The 18282-nt window shown below is 38.9% G+C and overlaps 1 protein-coding gene across 1 annotated transcript in view; it reads left to right on the top strand.

Moving 5' to 3' along the window:
• NXPH1 (neurexophilin 1) overlaps nt 1–18282 on the top strand; it is a 300995-nt gene that overhangs the window by 59045 nt on the left and 223668 nt on the right. The window lies entirely within an intron of this gene.

Genomic DNA, 18282 nt, shown 5'->3' on the forward strand with positions numbered 1-18282 from the left:
AGCCTTGTGTGAGTGAGGGAAGTAGAGGTGATGATTCATTTTGTGTGGTACTACACTTCACAACCAGGGAGATCTTTGCTTCCTGTGAAGCACATCAGTTCCAATATCCGTGGTAACATTTTGACTCACGCTATTTACTAGTATAAAAATCTGTGTTAAAAAATGTGAGAATCGTTGTTTTCTCTGTAAGATGTCAATAGTTTTATAATGGCAATAAATATTTAAGGGAGGAAGGAGGCACAGTGTTTAACTTATTCTAAGGCTTGACATCCCAAGCTATATAATTTAATCACAACAGCCCCACCCTCTGGTTCTTTAATATTTTACCAAATACATTTCATGAATAAATATTAGCCAAGTACTTCTGGAGTTTGTGATTAAATATTAACAGGGTTATTTTTGCAAAATGCACAGGAACATTTCACAGGATTCTGTCTATGAATGTAAATAGGTCTACAGATATTTTGATGGAAGCTTGTGGTTTCTTTTAGTGACAACTACTTTAGATATCACTTATTATTAAAAAAATTTTTTTTGGCTAACATACACCATTGGCTTTCTTCCTCATCAGTGTAACTTATGATTTATCATCATCTAAAAGTGTGATTTTACCAGGGCAATGAGTAATAAAAAATTTTTGTAATTTATCCTAATAAGTTTGAATGGGAATCCACTTGCTTTGGACATTTCCAGCCAAGCATAATTTATCCCCATTCTTGGCTGTGGAACAGTGTGGATCTTCTTAACTGAGTCCCTGACAGATGGTTTCAGTGTTTTCGGGACTCTATTTCCAATCATTTTGCCCATATTGCAAAATTGGCCTTGAAACGGGGTAAAGAGTTGTTATGCTGCATTAACATCCCTTCAGAATTGCTTGCTGTGAAGGGCATGAAGAAATGAAGGAAATCAAGAGAGCAGTGCTTGAAAAATATGTTTCTGGAAGTTAGAAGTGTTAGTGACATATTGATGGTCCCAGATTACATCACAATCTCCATTTAATTTTGATTGTAAATCCCAAAGACACATTAAATGCAATAATAAAAACACAAATATTCAGTTAATGTGGCTCATAAGCATATGAGGGCATCCATAATGTGGCAAGCTAGAAAGAGCTCTAGTTTAGGCTGGCTTCCTGTCGTCTTAAATCCTGCTGATAGGTACCACCACTGACTATTAGATGAACAGAGATTCTCATAGTACCGTTCAAGCCTTGCCACCAGCTCATAATGGAAGCACTCAAATATCTACATTCATTTTCCAAGAAACATGAATTGATCACATTCAGCATGCCAAATTTTCATGTTCTTTTGCAGCTTCAGCTGACTGACTTCTTCATATAAAGTGCTGTTCTTTTCTTTTTGTCGCCTTTTAGTTTATGATCAAAATCAATGAGGACTGAAGCTTTCCACAGCCATCTATAAAATGCAATTACTGTATACAACACACAGTAAAGCTCCTGTGGTGTATATGTTGAGACATAATTTATGCCACTTACCTCCAGAGTGGTATCGATCTTTTTCTGTGAATGTTTTACAAAAGGGTCTCTTGAGTGCAAGTGCAAGGAAATAATGTGGCTATTGGGGCTGATCTATAATTTGATTAATAATGACCAATCTCTTGAACTTGACTCCTCACTACACTTTTATTGTGATCTGACCTTAGCATTTTAGATTTTTTTCTTTTGCCAGTCTTTTCAGAAGCGTAGTTATTCCTACATTTTGATGTGCTAATCTTATTACTTCCCTTATCCATGACGTAGCTCTCATCAAGTTTGGAGTGCTATAGGGGATGAATACTAAATTTGGAATTGGAATACTAAATTAGTTTGTCTTCTGACTCAGCCACTTAATAATGTGTACTTTGGGCACACTGCTTACTCCCTGAGTCTCAGTTTTATCCTATGTAAAATGGAACTAATAATTCACTTTCAGGGGACATTGTTTTTTGAGGATCAAATAAGATATTTAATTTGTATATTCAACAAATAATTATACCAACAGACATTTTGACAGGCTTTGGGAAACATGATGATGCATAAGATAGACATGATTCTTGCCTTCATGGAGCTTAATCAACTGGTATGTAAATAAACTTCATATACTTGAATATGTCACACATATGGAAGGTGGCATCATCACATTATTGTTATATTGTTGTCATGACTGAGAGTGGAAAGCAAAATAATGCTGATACTGTTCCTGACAGTCGGTCCCATTGGTGGAGGGAGCAGTTAGAGCTAATGGCATGGAAATTGTTCTGAAACTGCACAGTGAGCCTTCTTAATGCTCCAAGGCTTAGCATTTACCAGTTCATCCCCTTAAGTTTGGCTGGAAGCTCTATTTATTGATTATTTCCCTTGTATCCAGAGTATTCTAAGTGAAAGAGACAGAAAGAAAAAGAAGGAAAGGCCTTTTCTTTATACTTTTCTAAAATATAATCTATCAGAGTCAATGAGCATGGGAAGTTCATTTTCAAAGAATAAACATTCCTGTTTTAACCACGACCTCTCAGGATCTTATCTTGGGTCACCAAGTGATGGATAATCTACCATTGTCTCAACTGTCTTTGTGAGGCAGGGCAAATTTGTGATTATAGGGTTGTGGCCCTTTGAACTATAAGGTTTTAGTCATGACTAGGGTGATATGGGATTTTTCTGTCTCCAAATAATGTGGGGGACAATAGTTAGCTTACTTGGAGGGATGTCTCTTTCTGAGCCTTCTGTACCAGCCATGGAAGGAAGCATGTTTAAATTATTTGCAGTTTTAACCCTATAGCTCTGGTTATTTCAACACCGCCAAATGAAAGGTAGGGCTCAAACCCGGTACTTTGCTGCTGTAAAAAATAGCAGCAGGTTAGTAAATGATAAATGATCATACTGCTTTGTGCTTTGACTTTGCTTACCGCTGTTCCCAGAACCTTATATTCTTCTGGAATATTTGTCTGTACCATGCAAAGAAAGAACATTTTGTCCTGATAGAATGAGTGAACAGTTCAGGCTAATTTACCTGGAACAGGAACCTGGAGAGTAGTATAAACTTCATTGTTATATGACTACAATATATTTTCCCACCTTGACCTGGAGTAGGTGTCCACTTTTGGGATTAGAGGAAAATTAATTGCCTATTTTCTGCTCACTGAGGTCAGCAACATAATAAAATGCTCATATATATGTAATCAGAAAGATTATATGGTCAAGGAAACTTTCTAGGGAGATCAAGATCTACTTTTTGGCTTAGGAAAGAAATTCTGGAAGAAGCCACTTCTAGTCGATGAGAGCCTCATCTGTAGATTGCAGGTGAGCCCTCTCTCTCTCTCTGTCTCTCTTGGTTGAGAGAATTTTCTGCAAGTGTGAAGTATCAGGAATAACATGGGGATAGTGCTGGATAAGAGCCATAGAATGGGACATTTTATCCTAATTTTGTTTGCTAATGTAAGAATGAGAATACAAAAGTAAAATGAAGGAAAACAAAGGGAGCAGTTAGCTGATTTTTTAAAACAATTTTTCTATTAGGAAGGGCCATACTTACAAATCCTGGCTTTTTTACTGTGTTTCTATCAGAGGCTGTATCTGAGAATCAGGTGGTTAGTAGGCTCACAAGAGGTACATGTTGGCACACTTTGTTTTCTAATTCCCTCTTGAATTTTTATAGCAGAATAAAATTTTTAGGCAGATAAGTATAATTTCTTTAAGTAGATATTTATTTCTACAAAGAGAAGAAGGAACTAATATTTCTTGAATGCATGAATGTGTTAAACTTGTGATAAGCACTTTTACTCATATTATTCAATTTTTCTCTCCATATCAAATTGTGAGGTGAGTAGTATTTTTTAATTTTACTGCTGATGGAGCTGGGATTTAAACTTACTCATTGTGCAACCTTACTTGACATCTGTGAGCCTCCCTTTCTTATTTGTTAAATGAAGCTAATAATACCTTTTTCATAGATGTTTAATGATATAATGTGTATGAAGATCATTAAGGATTTCAGAAAAGTGAATTCTTTAATTTTCTTTTTACTATTAGCACAAGTGTATTTCCTCATCAGATACCTTGACAATACAAACAAACTGCAGTCAATCATCTGAATGGTTTATTTTTGTGAAGTGCCAACCAATTGGTTCAGTCAAGTTATAGAATTATCTTTAGTTTAAATTATTGAATTAACTGTTCTTGTTCTAGGCATATATGATTTCATGGGTGAATCCACATATGAGATACAACTGATTTAGAGGTTCAGCTTTTATGGACATTTGGTAGTACTCCACAGTGCTGAGGACATAATCCTTGGAGTCAGAAAGACTTGTTCAAATCCCAGAGCTCGCTCTACCTATCTATCTATCTATCTATCTATCTATCTATCTATCTATCTATCTATCTATCTAACTAACTTTTTATCTATCTATATCTACCTACCTACCTACCTACCTACCTACCATCTATCTAGAGATTGATTTACATATATTTATTTTAAGGAATTGGTTCACATGATTGTGGGGACTTGCAAGTGTGGAGTTTGTAGGGTAGGCCAGCAGGCTGCAAATTCCTGCAAAAGTTAATGTCTTGAGTCCTGAGGCAGTCTCAAGGCAGAACCCCTTCCTTCTCAGGAAACCATAGTCTTTCTCTTAAGGCCTTGATTAGATGAGGCCTACTGATGTGATGAGGGTGATCTGCTTTACTCAGAGTCTGCTGACTTAAATGTTAGTCATATCTAAAAAATACCTCCACAGCAACATTGAGATTGGTGTTTGACTAAACAACTGGACATCTTGGCGTAGCCAAGTTGACATATAAAATTAAGCAGCACACCTATGATTTAATGGATGAGAAATGCCAAAGCTGGTTTTACATAGGTCAGGTTCATAGAGAAAATGATCAAGAGCCAGTTCCATACTTTTCTAACCTTTTTCACATCCTGAAAATATGAAAGGGCCTAGGGAGAAGGAAGAGGAGTCAAGATTTGTGAAGAGATGTAATTGAAGAGAGGTGTAGTGCATTGTGGATCTGTACCTACCTCCCCTTACGCCAAGGAATGGGGATGTGTGTTACTTCCTTTGCCTCAAGCTTTGTGAGGATTTCCATAAGTCTACGTGGAGCCCCTGAAATGTGTTCCTTGCATTTGGGAGAAGACCTAGAGGATGCATGAGGGTGGTGAAGTGGCCTGTGGCAGTAGCATAGAAGTGGCTGCCATGCCATTGGTGTGTCCTCCTGGAGTTTGCTGGGGCAAGATAGGTGGTAGTGTTTCCAGTGAACCATAGGAGAGAGAGTTAATGTCACGGGTCTCTCCAGCAGGGCCTCCGGAAGGGACAGAGGGACCCTGTGGCAAGAACCTAGAGGGTGAACATTTTATTTCTAGGGGCTGAGGAAGGAGTAGATGGTGACTAGTTAGAAAAGAGATCTAGCACGTGACTTGCAACATTGAGATTCTCAATCAGCTAAAGCACCTACTGGAGAGTCAGCTTCAGACTGCCTGAGTGAGAGTGTGTGAAGGCCGTTACGACAGTACCAGTTCATGTAAGGTCTTTCTTTACCCTGTATCTGTCTTTTTTTCTACCTCTACGAAATCCTCTCCACCAAACACGGAAGAGCTGGTGTATGCGGGGAATGCAAAGCAGAGAAATCAGAAGCCAGTCAGGCCCCTCTTTCCTACTCTGCTGTCTGCCAGCCTGTGAAAGCCTGAGGAGAAAGAGGGGAGGAGTTTTAACATTAAATTAAGTTCAGAATTTTGATTAATATCATAAACTGGACATCCTACTTTCTAAATTGAAATTATGTTTATAGTCATGTTTAAAATTTAAAGTATTTGCAATTTAGAAGAACACAACTATGAGCAGGAATGCCTTGGGACCTGCTTAGGTTTTCATCTGGGGTTGGTGGGAGACGGAAGAGAATTGTGTCTTGAGTACTTGACAAATGGTTCTCACAGAGTGGTCCCCAGACTATTCACTTTAGTGTTGTCTGGGAACGTATTACCTCCCCTGCCCCTGACCTACTGACTCAGAAATTTAAGCAATCTCAAGCCCTTTAGGTGATTAGTATGCATGCTAAACCTTGAGGACACTTGTCCTACAACATTGTCTGACAGTGGCACATATACAAAAAAAATGGGTAGTGTCCTCCTACCACACTCAGATAAATCTCTTTAATGATCACTGCCTTTCATAATAAATATAAAGGAAGTATGTAAACAACAAAAGATTTAACCTCTTTCTTTACAGCAGTATTATTACAACTGACATTTGCTCTTCTGTATGAGGTGATCATTCCTGCTCTGCTTATTTTGTAAGAATATCATGTCAAATCAGCTAATATATTTGAAAATGCTTTTTAAACCATGAAGCATTGTACATATGCAAGTTATTGTTATTACAAGTAACTTGTTTACATGGACATCAACTTCAGTTTGAAAGTGATATCCCTGGGGTTTGCTGAGCATTTAACTTTCATTATCACACCTGTCAACCAGATCCTATCACTGACTAATGAAGTATCAAGCAGGAGAGCCAAATCAGAAGGGAAAATTGGTCAAATCATGGCTGTATGCTTTAATTTTAGTGAGAAAAAATAGAGTTGATGGATTTTGTCAAGGCTGAAATTGGATATTTAGAGTAACTTAATGACAGTTGGTTTATCAATCCCCCTGTTTCTTTTCCCCCACTTTCAAAAATGTTCTGTCCATCATATAGACACAGCCTTGGGTGAGGTTAGTAACATTTGCAAACCAAAAGGAATTTAAGGATGAGATTGACTGTTTTTGAAATTTCCATTTGTGGGAAGTCATTTCCATATTGAAAATTCTATCTCATTTTGCTTCTTCTTATTGGAACACCCTTTTTCAGTTCTCCTGGGGAATTAGAGCACAATGGGATTTTGCCCTTATAGATACTGATAATTGTGTGTCATGAACTTCAGTATTGCCAACAGTCAGTGATCACACTATTTTGAGAAGCTGTTACATGCAAAGTCCTAGGGGAGATGCCAAATGTGGTACTTTTGCAAGTTATTCTCAGAGCTTATTTAGATAAAGGAGTAAGATTTAGACTCTGGGAAGGGAAATATGTGATGTCAGTCAAAAGAGTGGTATGAACACATAAAGTCTAGGTTAGGGTTGGATAGGCAATGTATGGGCATGGGTGGCTTTATTGAGAATTTGGAATTTTAGTTCTGATTAGGTGGTTTATGTTTTATTTAACATGAGAGTATAATGTTTGGCAATTGGCATTCCACCAACTTTGATTTGGGAATATTTAGCATGAAGTAAACAGGTTCTACATACTGTAAACCTCAGATGAACAAGATGAGATGAAGCAGTAATGCTAGTGGGAACCCTCACTTCGAGGTGCCTGGGTGATTAATCTGTTAGACAGGAAGTATCTTTGAGCTGTACCAGTGGAGGATTCTTTTTCAGTTCTACATCAAGCAGGAAGAGACCATTCTTAAGGAAGGGGCATAAAAATCCCTCCCATCACCACTACAAAAGAGAACAAGTTGAGCATAAGAATGCTCCTTCCAGCTGAGACAGGTCAGACAGAATGCTCAGGAGACCTCCAGCTGGGGCAGTCTTCTACTGCCCTCCTGGCGTCACAGCAAACAGCCAGCGCTGCAAGACTATACTTTCATCAAGTGCCCAGGCAAAGACAAAGACTCGGGAATAAGGGCCCTGATGCAAACAGCAAAGATCCCAATCCCAGCTGAGCTATGCCAGCCCACAAAGGCCTATTTGGGTTTAAAGATGAGCAAGAATGAGACTTGGATTCAGCTTTAAATTGCTTGCAGTTTGGTTAACTACTGAGCTACTAAAACAAGCAGTGTAAAGATAAGGGTACAATGAGTGAGTGGGTACAGCACTTTCCCAGTGCCTCTCAGGTTCTGCACAGAGACAGATGCTCCCAAGTTCTGCAATCAATACTGATGTCCAGTGGGAAAATAGGTTAGAAGACCAAAAGCTGGACTGGGGCAAGGCCCACTCAGCCCTCAAAGGTCTGTTTAAGGGGTATTTATTCTCAGTGCTATAGTTGCACACTTCTGAGTGTGGGCCTGGGTGGCTGGACTAGCCATGGTTTCCCACACCACCATAGACTTCAGGGGAGAAGGGAAGCCTGGACCAGTGAGGAGACTCCTTTTGCAGCCACATTAGTTACTGGTGATCTCTACTTCTCTCGTGAGGAAGAACCACATATCCTCCATATCCTTTACACTTTATTTTGTATGCAGTCAGTGAACTGTAAAATAAAATGAATAATGTTTTTATAATAGAGTGTGGGTTCTAACATCCTGGACAAATCTTTTTTGTCATTTTCATATATTTGTGAGTTAAAATATTGCATCTAGGCATTGTTATGTGTAGATTTCCACTGGCAGAAATTTCCTGAGCATCAAGGTCAAGATTCTGGAACCCAAATAGAGCAAAAAGGTTAGTTTTCTGGAAGCATGGATGTAAGTAGTGGTCACGTTTGCATTTTTAATCTGTTTCCCTTCAACAGCATCGATTCCCATGTGTCACACAACCACAAATGGTAAGAACATTGAATCAGGTCCTTGAATTACTTGGAGTTTCTCAGGAAAACTGATGACCCATCGACTTGTGGGAACAATCCCTGATTGGGAATTTTTTTTAAAGTTTGTTGAACTCCAAAAGGCAGGATATGTGACAATAAGAGCACAGACTTTAGAATCAAATTGCTTGAGTTTGAATCCCAGTCTGGCATGTCCTAGCTATGGAACCTTGGGCAGGTTGCTGACCTCTCTGATTCAGAGATGCTACCTGTTTTATTTGGCTGTTGTGAGAATTAAATGAGTTGCTGCGTTTTGAACGTTTATAACAGTGCCTGATATGTGAGTGCTTGCTATTATTATTTCCAAACACAAGCCTCCTCTTTTGTGAAGGACACAATATTGTCTAGACTGCTTATTTTGCCTGCTGCTGTGATACAGGATTTTTGAAAGGAACTTTTTTCTTAACTAAATGGTAATAGCACTGTCTATAACCATTGGAACTAGCTGGTGCATTATCCGTAATCTTGATAGCAAAATCAAATTCAACATATTTTACTTTCTTAACCTCACCTTTCACAGAATCATTTAAATTTAATGCAGACCATTTCCAGTTGGACATCTTCATTTTTCAGACATATATATGACCAAAGGTAAGTAAGTAGGTAGCAGTCCCCAAGTTTGTAGTTAAAGTCAGAATTCGAATACAGGTCTTTATACTCTTAGATCCAAGAAGTCTCCAATAAAACATGACATTCAAAGATAAATACTATAGATGAGGTGTCTATAACTCTAAGCTTCTGTGATCATGGGAGGTGTCTTATTAAATCCTTTCATACACTTGTTTTTGAGTCGGGCTCTTCAGCATATATTTTTGGTTTTTGCTTTGAGAGCTTTGGAAAATCTGTCAGCTGTCACAGATATGATTTCTGTCATCTGGCTCTTTCAAGCACTAAGGATATGTCATTTCTAAATTTCATAATATAATGTGGCTATCAGTTCTCACCACTGAACTGAAGTTGGGCTTTTCATGTGCACAATGCAAAAATGAGAAGCTGTAATTTGTTATCGAGTAATAAAATGGCAAATAATCAGTTCTCAGAAGCTTTTAGGGCTGTGCTATACAAGGTATGACTATAAAACAATGAGTCTGAGTGCCTAGAAACAGTGATTCTCACACCCACCCATGCTATCCCTGGCATGTTTTAAAATACAGATTCCTGGCCCCATTCAGGCCTTTGGAATCAGTATATAAAGTGGATGGCATTATTTTTTAAAAATTCCATGGTGATTCTGATGAACCACTTTCCCAAGTGACACATTAAAATAGTCCTGAGACTCTGGAGTCATGTTTCAAATATTAGAATCAAAGCATGTGAACAAGGATTTAATGTAACATCCAGTCCAATTATACATACATTTTGTAGATGAAGAAAGTAAGATTGGGAATGACTTAGCAGTTTTAGGATCATAGTGATTTAGAGGAGGAAGAAAGCTCATAGATGATGTGAGAGGTCATTAACATTTTCGAGATGAAGAAACTGAGATGCAGGAACATTGTGTGAAGGGCCAGGGTCGGAGGCAGAGCAGCAAGCTGAGATCTATCATTGTCCCCATCACAGGGATAAGGGAGCTGTAACAGAACATATTCAAGGTCTTTCCAAGGGTTATGGACAGATGGGTGGTGGAGACAGGTATTGGAGGGTAAGGCCCAAGGTGGAGCCCATCAAGTTAGCCTGCATGAATCTCCTAAACTTGTCTTGAAATATTTCACATTTTAGAGAAAAAGTTAAGTTAAACTGTCATTTGGTGTGAATCAGTCTTGATCACGGTTGTCACAGAGTTAATATGGTAAAGGAGAAAAAGCATTTAGCTGAGAACTGGGAGATCAGGGATCTGTTCTCACATTTATCACTAATTAGCACTGTGGGATCACAGGGAGAGCATTTAACCTCTTTCAGCTTCAGTGTCCCTATGTCAGGAATTACAGGGATAGTATCTTCCCTAAGTACTTTTAGAATCATTATGAATGTAAAATTTAAAAAAAATCCCAGGAAAGTATATTGAAAAGTATAATGTATTATACACTTTTAATCTTGTGTGGGAGCCATTTATTTTATTTATTTATTTATTTGTGTTAAAGATTTTTCATTTATTTAATAGAGAGAGTGAGCACCAGTGGGGGTAGGGGAGGGGCAAAGGGAGAGGGAGAAGCTCAGCAGGGAGCCTGACATGGGTCTGGATTCCAGGACTCTGAGATCATGACCTGAACTGAAGGCAGATGCCTAAAAAACTGAGCCACCCGGATGCCCCAGGAAACCATTTAAATAGAAATACCTTTTTATGAAATAGGGGGATGTTAACTTGAGTTTATCATCGCCAGTGCTATTATGCCCATCAATTAAAACACTAAAATATATATGCTTTCACTATATATTTGTTTTTAATATCACTTATTTATTGTAAATTTCTGGTCTTTATCTAGTATGACAGGCAGTTTGTTTTCTTGTACACGTATATTTAATGGTAAAAACTGTAAATGAAATAGAAGGAAAACAGTTTTTCTTTCCCCAAAGATACCAGGTCAGAGTAGGCATATATATGACGCTAGATCTAAAATTATACTTATTCCTTTCTGGCCCCCATATTAAAATATTGTAACAAACACTTTAAAAGTGTACAAGGAACTGTTTTGCACTAAACAAATCAGATTTTATTAATCCTCTTACATCAGCCAGGGTCCAAGAAGGAGACAGAAACCACACAGTGATTTGAACAGTGGAAGTGAAATCTAAAGCATTAAGAGCCATGGCAAGGATTGGATTTATGAGGCATTGACTAGTAAGAAGAGAATTCTGAAAAGTATGGGATTAACACGTACAGGGGCAGCCACTACCCCCCAGGTTGAGATCGAGCTCCCAAGGGAAAAATAAACCTGAAAGTGGGTCCTCCCCACCCCAGGATTAAGATCCAGACGTCAGTGGAGAGGGTGTGGCCATGGCACACAGGACAGTGGAGGAGATTCCAAGGTCTTTCACTGGTGGAACCTGCTGGGAATGTGTCCTCCGGGATGCTGGGGGAAGCTGTTCACAAGGATGTGTCATACCTCAGAACTGGCTGCAGTAATGCTCAAGGAAGTATCAGGGTGGTGGGGGGCGCTGCTGGGTGCTAGGTGGTGACTGATGCTGGCCACTGCACACTGCAGAAGCAGGGTACTGGAAAGCTCATTCCCTATGAGAGCCTGATACTGGAAAGACCACAAGCTGCAGGTGGCTGTTGAATGAGATGAGTGGGAAACTGGTAGGGAGACCCCTTTCTCTTCCAATGTCTCTCCAGGCTCTTCTCATGATGATGCTCGGCATCATGCCCGTTGGCATAGGAGAACTGCTTAAAAGGCCTGTCTCAATTTGTGCAGAGTAGGCAACAAAAGTGGAATTGGGAGCTTTGAGGGAATAAATGGATAACTGGAATAACTGTCAATAGTTCCGTGTGATAGGTACTACTATTATCCCCGTTTTACAGATAGGGAAACTAAGACACTTGCCCAAGGATTAGGTCCCATGGCAGCAAGTGGCAGAGCAGAATTTGAATTCTTATATTTTAGCTCTGGCATCCACTCTAAATTACTCCCCTATGCAGGCTCCATGTTTATTTCCTTACCTGTGATGCATGTTCAGTGCAAGTCTTTATGTACAAGTCTCACTATAGTCCAACTTGACAATTGGTTCCTACATTCCTACACAGTATGTAAAATCTGAACTTTAGCACAAAGTTTTTTGTTGCTCTTCCCATGTGACTATTCTCCTGTTTGTTTTCTATGTTTATTTAATTTTCTTAAAATTGTATATCCAAATAAAACCTCTGATCTACTTGCTTTTAACATTTTCTGTTCTGTATGAGGGAGAAAATGTGAAGGAGAGTCTGTGGATTCTCTCTATAACATTTCTATATATTTTGTATCTATGCATTTTTATCTATATATTTCTATATCTGTTTCTGCTTTCCATCTCACTACACTAGTTCAGACCCATAGTACCTCCTACCTGACACTGAACACAGCCTGCTTACCCGTCTGCTTGCTGCCAATCAGAGGTCCGGTTCATCTTGAACACCATCACTGTGTTAGCTTTCATGAAGAGCAGTCCTGGTCATATCACCACCATCCTCCACAGTCTCCAGGGGCTACTCAGGCACTGTCTTATTAAAGCATAGTCCTTAAGTGCAGCCTGCCATGCTCCCTACATGCTGATCCTGACTAAGCAGCTTTCCATCTCTAACTCTTCCCTCTTCTACTGGCACCAGCTCTCCTAGCTAAAGTGACTAGTCAGTGTTCCTCCAACCTTGTTTCCTGCCCCATCTTTTGTTTTAGGTGTACATTTGGCAGAAGCTTTTCTGCCCAGCTGCATGAGTCCAATCCAACCTCATCTCAGAATCACCTCAGAAGCTCCTCTTTCCAAAAAGCCTTTCCTGTTTTCAAATAATCTTTTTCTCTTTTGAGGCTCTAGAGTACTATATTTTTCTCATATTGTAGCTTTTTAGAAGAGCAATATTGTTCTTGACTTCTACCCTAGATCACATGTTCCTTAAGGCAAGGGCAATATTTTATTCTTTACTTTCTTTTTTCTATTTGTTTATCATATCTATCCATCCATCCATCCATCCATCCATCCATCCATCTATCCATCCATCCACCCACTTATTAACCTACCTACCTACCTACCTTCCTACCTAACTGACTGATTGTATTTCCTGAAATTCAAGAGACCATCAATATAGGTTTTAAGGTTTGGATTGTCAGTCAAGTTTATAAGACTTGACTAGGCCTACTTAGCATCACATTTACTTAGAGAGGATGTAGAACAGGGAAGACAAGTATGAATTACAGCATCATCATAGAGTCTACAACCATTCACATGCAGTTTCTAATGTCTCTTAGTCATTGCTGGGACATGTTTTTGTGTCAAGATTAATAGTAAATGAAGGGAGAGGAGGGCATATCAGAGAAATCACTGGTTTTAGGGTTCATCAGCTCAAATTCCCTGCCAGCTACAGAACTTAAAATTTTTTTAATTGTATGTTATTTTGGATTAAGTTTTTGGTTTTTCTCTGCCCTGAAGAATCCACATTCTCCTACATATCAAGAGAATGTTGGGTCTCTGAGCCACTGCTGGCTCTGCTTCTATCTATGACTTCACCTGTTTCTAATTCCTAGCCTCATTCACACCTCCAGTAACTGCTTGATCTTTGAAACTTTTCTGCTGACCTGGGCTCATTTTCAGTGCCAACATCCTGCCTGATCCTTGAAGGCTGGCCTCAACCTCTTCTCCAGTTCTAGGTCCTTATTGTTTGCTTTAATTTGTTTCAGAGTAACCGAATGGCCAAAACAGTCATTTATAGGGTTTGACATTGCAGACTGAATTCTTGAACCACTCAGTAGAGGTTCCTGGTGGAAGCAGTTTAGGAAAAAATAGTTTTAAATCACGTTTTTTTCACTGTAGCACACCCTAGGAGATGTATCACAGTAATAGTCATTAGATAACGTCCACAAGACTTTTTGTAAAACTGGAACTCTTTTTTTGCCCATTGGGTTTCCCATGTGACTAACTGGAGATTTCAGCTTGCACTAAAATTTTGCATACATTGAACGTTCAATAGTTGTTAGTTGAATAGCTGTGTAAGACACATGGTGTTTTATTCTCAATTATCAGAAATCTCATTGTTTGCTGGAAAATAAACTTTGAAGAGCAGGCAGGTGTCTCTGTACAAGGTCTTAACCAGGTGATTAGCCTTCTCCTTGAGGACAGTTGCCTTTTTAAAGTAGTCTTGCTGCATATAGATCACTGTTTCCAAACTTGGATGTGCATAAGAACCACTTTCTATGCAAATTAAAAATGTAGATTTCTGGGATCCCAACCATCTTGATTCAGTAGATCTGGAAATGGGCCCAGGAATTTGTACTTTCACAGCATCCAGTGTGGTTCTAGTGCATGTGGTGTGAGGGCCATACTCTAAGAAACACTAAATTCATCTCTAGAGAAGGCATTCAAGTGTTCCATCGTTTTTGAGGTGCTTTCTGGGTTGAATTCCAAAATGTCACTTAGGAATTATGATGATTTTCAAAAACAGTTATATTGAAGTATAATTTACATGCCATAAACTTCACCTACTTTAGGGGACAGTTCAATATTTTTAGCACTTTGCTGAGTTATACAATTATTATGATAATTGTTATCCTTTTTTTGCCTGGGTTGCTCTTCGACATAGCCCATTATCTGACTGGTGATAATGTATGATATGGTTTCTTATTTGGAAGGTAGCAAAGTGTTTTAGGAGGACCAGAGACTCAAAAGACCCAAGTTTGAACTTTGGCTCCATCACCCAGTGGCCTGGGTGGCAAGAGACGTGGCTGTTCTGAGTCTGCATCACCTCCTTTATAAAATGAGGATAATATTAACTAATATCTCTTCTATAGAGCTCCTGTGAAGATTAAATGGAGAAAGGTTTTTGGAGTATAACTTATAAGTGTATTAAATTATTTAATTAATGAGTACCTACTTCCATTGCTCAATTACTGGTCTACGGAGGGAAGATATGTTAATGAGACACTATCCCTGCTCTCTAGAAACAGATAATAAGGAAATTGAACATGGTTCTATGAGGGCATATAAAAAAGAAATTTTAATTGAGTGAGAAGAGGGGAGTCTATGCAGGAAAGTCAGTAGAGTTTTGTCCAAGGGGATAATGTTTGAGATGAGAATTGACAGATGAACTGGCATTAACTAAGCAAGGAGATGGTGGTGCTAGCATTCCAGGCAGAAGGAGTAGGGGACAGTGTGGCAGAGGGTACAGGATACATTTGTAGGATGTGAAAAATTGCTGGGGTAGCTGGAGGATGAAGCTCAAGGAAGAAGGTGGTCCTAGGGAGCAGGCACCAGACCTTCCATGCTCTGCAGCCCACATGATGGTTCAGGGCCTAATCCTTGAAGGGTGTTAAGTGCATGGACAGGTGTGCATGACATGACCAGATTTGCATTTCGGTGCCTACTCTGGGAAGATGAATGGGGAGTGTGGGAGGGCAGAGGACATCAGAAGGTCAGTTAAGAAGCTATTGCAACAGAGATGGTGGTCAGAGGTGGTTGTGGTAGACCTAAAACAATGCTGAGTATTCAAAAATAGATGTAGGGGATGGAATTGATTGGATTTAGTTATGGGTTATATTTGGAGGGTGTGGGGAGAGTGGTATCTAGATGACTCTTAGATTTCTGACTTGCATAATTGAATAGATGGTGGTTCATTCACTGAGATATGAGACACTACAAGGACAAAGAATTTGAAGGTGAAGGGGGAAGTAATGAGTAAAGCACTTAGAGCCATGCCTAATGGCCAATGAATGGTAGCCATGATGATGATGGTGATGATTTTAAGACGCCTTCAAGGCATCCTAGTGGATACCTTGAGCTGTAATGAGCCATACAGATGTTGGTTATTACTATTATTTTGGTCATAAAACTTGACAAGTAATATATTAATTCATGTTTTAATTTCTTTAACTTATACTTCAACATCACTTATAACATTAATCCTTCCCCAATGGCATAAAAGCAGGATTTTACTATATTAAATAGGAGCCCATGTTTCATAATCTTCCAAGTTTATTGATTGAAACTGAAAGCTTCAACTAGATCATTCCTCAGAGCTCCTCTAGGGAGTGTTACATTAGAAAGATAACAGCAGGCTTGTAAATTAGTACAGTTTACCAACCCACAAACATTTGTCACACTTCCCCCCACCTCCAAGAGAGCAGAAGGAAAATAAGCAGCCTTTTCTCAATGCTTCCTGCCTCATGATTTGTTTGGCATAAATTGCTACCTGCCTTGTGGCTGGGCAGTTAGCTAATTTAAAGGCTGAATGAGAAAGCTCTGGAAACAGCCAGAGTGTTCTATTGAAGTAGATGGCCAGTCAATAGGGGAAAAAGGGAATAAGCTGATTAATGATTAAATCAGGAACACCCTTTGAAAAGAATCCTTATGCTTTGCCATGCTGATTTAAGTGGATCTCATATTCCTGGTGGCTGGTGCCCATCCCATGTTTCTGACTTCAACTCTAGACAGTTTCCAGTATATTATTACTAAATTTTGGCTGGTATTTTTTTTTTCAGTGGACCAATATTGAGATAATTGTGACTTAGCTTTTATTTTTCTATTATATATTCAGTTGTCTCTCTACCTGTGAAAAAAATCATAATTAGATGAATATTTGCATATTTATAGGTATATTTCAACCCAAGAGAAAATCTAAATGTTTTTGGCTAACAAACTTAGATCACTAAGGGTATGTGGAGTTAGTGGTGCTTTGGCGTCCGATTTAGGTTAGCATTCTGATTGCTTCATTAATTGTATGGCATTGGCCATGTTGAATTACCTCTCTAAGGTTTGCTTTTCTCATCTGTAAAATATAAATGATAGTAACATTATCTCCCTCATAGGATAATTGCCAGAATTAAATGAAGCAAATATCTGTTATAAATATCTGCAAAATGCTTTAAACAGTGCGTGCCACATGATATGAGTGTCTTATTCTGTTTGAGCTACTATGATGGGATACTTTAGACTAGGTGGCTTATAAACAACAGGAAGTTATCTCTCATTGTTCTGGAGGCTGGGAAGCCCAAGATCAAGGCCCTGGCAGATTCCATGTCTGGTGGCAGTCTACTTCTTGGATCACAAATGGCTCTCTTCTTTTATGTCCTCATATGGTGGAAGAGGTGAGGGAGCTCTCTGGAGTGTCTTTTATGAGGGCACTAATCCCATTCATGAGGGCTCCACCCTTATAACTTAATCACTCCCCAAAGGCCCTGCTTCCAAATACTATCACATTTGGGATTAGGTTTCAACATACGAATTTTGAGGGAACACACACATTCTGTTTGTGGCAATAAGCATTCATTCTGTGAGGGCTATACTTACTGCTAAAGACTCCCTTCTTAACTCAACATGGAGAGAGAGAATGTAAATATTTCTTCACCCTTGGGTGAGCATTATGGATAGAGTATAAGCCAGATCAAAAGAAATTGCCCTTCACTTATGAGATCTCAAAATTTGCTGGGTATTTTCTAAATGGCTAATGGCTAATGTCTTCTAAAAATGTCTGATGTCTAGAATGTAAATTCTGGAGGGCAGAGGCTCCACCTATTTCTCTTTAGAACCCCAGTGTCCAGCCCCATGTGCTCTATAGGGTCGATCAATGTGTGTTGCATAAATGAATACAAAGTACAGTGATTTGTAGTCTTTTCATTGTCCTCAAACTCCATGGAGGGTACAAGTCAGGGTCTTTTAAAAGGAGAGGGGTCAGTCTGAGGCTGTTAGTAACATACCCATGGTCATTTAAGGAGGTGGGGACATCAGAGAAAATGGGACTGGATTTCCTGGCAAAACAGAAAGCTGATTCTTGCAGCACAGTTTCTTGTAACACAGTCCCAACAAGTGATATTTGTGAAAACAGCTCCATAATTGGGGATATTTCCTCCTTTTAAATGACCAGATTTGCTTGAAGGAGACATGAAACACCGTGAAACAAAAATTCCAATACTTTGCATAATTTTGATGCCTTCATTAAATGATATTATCCATTAGTGCATGACTGCTAAGTCTACTATTTACCAGGCTGAGATGAACTACAAAACTTACATATATTATTTAAAAATTGAAAAGTCCAAGTCATGGTCATTTAATATTGCAAGATAGAATTAATTTTGGAAGGCATTTTATATAATTTGAGTAGCTGAATTCTCC

This window comes from Halichoerus grypus, chromosome 12 (genome assembly GCF_964656455.1).
Source record: "Halichoerus grypus chromosome 12, mHalGry1.hap1.1, whole genome shotgun sequence".
Taxonomy (NCBI): Eukaryota; Metazoa; Chordata; class Mammalia; order Carnivora; family Phocidae; genus Halichoerus; species Halichoerus grypus.